Genomic DNA, 2,569 nt, shown 5'->3' on the forward strand with positions numbered 1-2,569 from the left:
GACCCAAGGGTCAGAATGGGTAGGAGTATAACAGTCAAAGAATTACACTGTCTTGAGATATTTAAAATGTTCATTTTATGAGAAAGTGAGCAACAGTTCCATACCTCCTCTGAGCTATACTACAATTACTCCTAGATGCAGAAGGTCAAGATATATAGGACTTAAAAGTCAGCTATCAAACTTTTGTAAGTGACAAGAAAATCAGTTTCCTAACTAGCTTAAGGAATGAATACTGACAGCCTAAAGTAAGGAAAAGGAAAAGGGGAAGAAAAAATAAGACTGAAAAATTTTGAGAATGTACAGATAAAAATCTTCAGAATTAAAATCAGAAACTCCAGGTTCTACTAGGAACAGTCAGGTCATATTATCACGACACTTGCCAGGTGAATTGGAAAGCACATTCAGACGTCATGGAAAGACAGCCGCACATTTTTCAAAAGCTTTCAAATTTAAATGTTGCCATTTAATTAACAGATAAGTAGGTAGCCAAAATAAAGTATAGCTAATGGTCACCTATGATGATGTGTTTTATTTCTGAATGGGAGCCATGTGAAAACAACACAACTGCAATATTCCATGTAAATGCAAACTGACCTCTAATTGAGTTGCATAATATAAACATAAAGATGACTGAGAAAGAACATGAAAGCATTCTGACATTGGAAGTGACTGACAGTTAAAATAGTTTGTGATTACACATGGGTGAATTAGGTCAATGCATTTCTGAATGCTTGATTTAAAGAGCATCTGTGGGCAGATTTTGCATGGTGAAGATAAATTGTGTGTGTGTTTGTGTGTGTGTGTGTATGTTAAGAAATAAACTAGAAGTTAAGATGCCTGGAACGGAGTCACAGGGACATAGGTAATAGTTATGAAACCTTAAGGAAGTTACTTCACTCTAATCCTAAATTTACTTCTCAATGAACAGGACAATAACCCCTTTTATTGCCTACCAAAATTACCACAATAGGATCAAATTATACTTCAGGTGAAAGTGTTTTGTCAAGTGCCATAATGTTTTAAATAAGCCTCAACATTTTGTAAATTACTCTTGAATTATTCAGTCAATTTGTTATTAAACAAAGGACAATCTAAAAAGACCTATGATAGCTAGCATAGCCTACCGTCATATAGCTAAAACCATAGCAAGTAGAAAGAAATGCGCTGGGTCCAGGCCTCCGACGCCATGGAACGATGCTGCTTAGAAAAACTTCCCAGCAGTTCTGCAGCTTAAAGAAACTCCCATGGTCATGTGACTCCCGTTACTTCTGGGTCTGGTTGAATGCAGTGTTTAATAAAGTAGATTATGAACGCATCAAGGACGTAGGCCCAGACAGGGCAGCCTCCGAGTGGCTGCTATGCTGTGAGGCCATGGTGCGCGACCATGGCCCGCATAGGTGGCAGAAGGACTATAACAGCCTCCCAACAGGCCCTCTGGACAAATACAAGATTCAGGCTATCGATGCCACAGACTCTCGTATCATGAGAATTGGATTTGATTACTTAGAGGGCCTGCAGCATGTTGAAAAAATAAAGCTATGCAAGTGTCACTATATTGAGGATGATTGTTTGAAAATTTACAGAATAGCATGTTGGAAATGGAAATAATTTCATGTGGAAATATCACAAGCAAAGGCATCATTGCTTTGTATCACTTAAGTAACCTCAAGTGTTTGTTGTTAAGTGATCTTCCTGGAGTAAGAGACAAAGAAAACCTTGTTCAAGCCTTTAAGATAGCACTGCCTTCTTTGGAACTAAAATTGGACTTGAAGTAAAATAGTAATAATAAGTGTCTTATTTCAACTTAAAATATCATTTGAAATTATTGATCCTAAATGGTAACAAATATAATTATCAATAGAACTGTAAGGATGTATTAGCATAATATTTCAAAGCAAAGTCTATTATATGCAGAAAAGAATTATTCAGATGTGACTCACTAAAGGTACTCAATTGGAAGTGATTAAATCAATCATTAAATCATTTTAAGAGAACTGCAAAAAAAAAAATAAAACCACAGCAAGTAGGACACAGCAATAAAACTTTAGCTTACCAACTCAACATTGTGAAAGTTAGCTTTCTGTGTTTGCGAACAGTATCTCTCAGTATCATTTGCTTACTGAAATTAAGAAACTAGTAGGAGAATTCATTGATATGGGCTTATGTACTATTGCTTTATGTGATTCAGAAAGAACATCCTGAAAATCAGCCATTCTATATAAGGGATTTTTAAACATAAAATATAACCTAGAGTGACACAATAAAACAGAATGATCCGAGTTAAGTAACCTTTTTCCAAAAGCAGAATAAGGAGAAACACAGCATGAGTTTATATATTATTTAAGGGTGTCAGTGGGGTCTGCAAATTATAGTTATAGTAATAGGGAAGAAACTCTGCTAGTCTTGGGCACAATAGGAATATGCCCGTACACCCTTCACACCTTCACAATTCTTTGGATGTGACAATATCTTATCCAAGACTATACAACCAATCCTTATTGATTAAGTAGACTTTCATGTTCAATTAGTCTATATTTGCAAATTTCATCCTTTCACATAATCAAGGATT

At 35.6% G+C, this 2,569-nt stretch overlaps 1 pseudogene across 1 annotated transcript; it reads left to right on the forward strand.

Annotated features, from left to right (window-relative positions):
- The first annotated feature begins 1,194 nt into the window (after positions 1-1,194).
- LOC311169624 (ATP synthase subunit s, mitochondrial-like) lies at positions 1,195-1,775 on the forward strand (annotated as a pseudogene). The gene has a single exon. The product of its transcript is annotated as an ATP synthase subunit s, mitochondrial-like (transcript).
- Positions 1,776-2,569: the final 794 nt, after the last annotated feature.

The sequence above is a fragment of the Talpa europaea genome (assembly GCF_964194135.1).
Source record: "Talpa europaea genome assembly, chromosome: 4".
In the NCBI taxonomy this organism is placed as follows: Eukaryota; Metazoa; Chordata; class Mammalia; order Eulipotyphla; family Talpidae; genus Talpa; species Talpa europaea.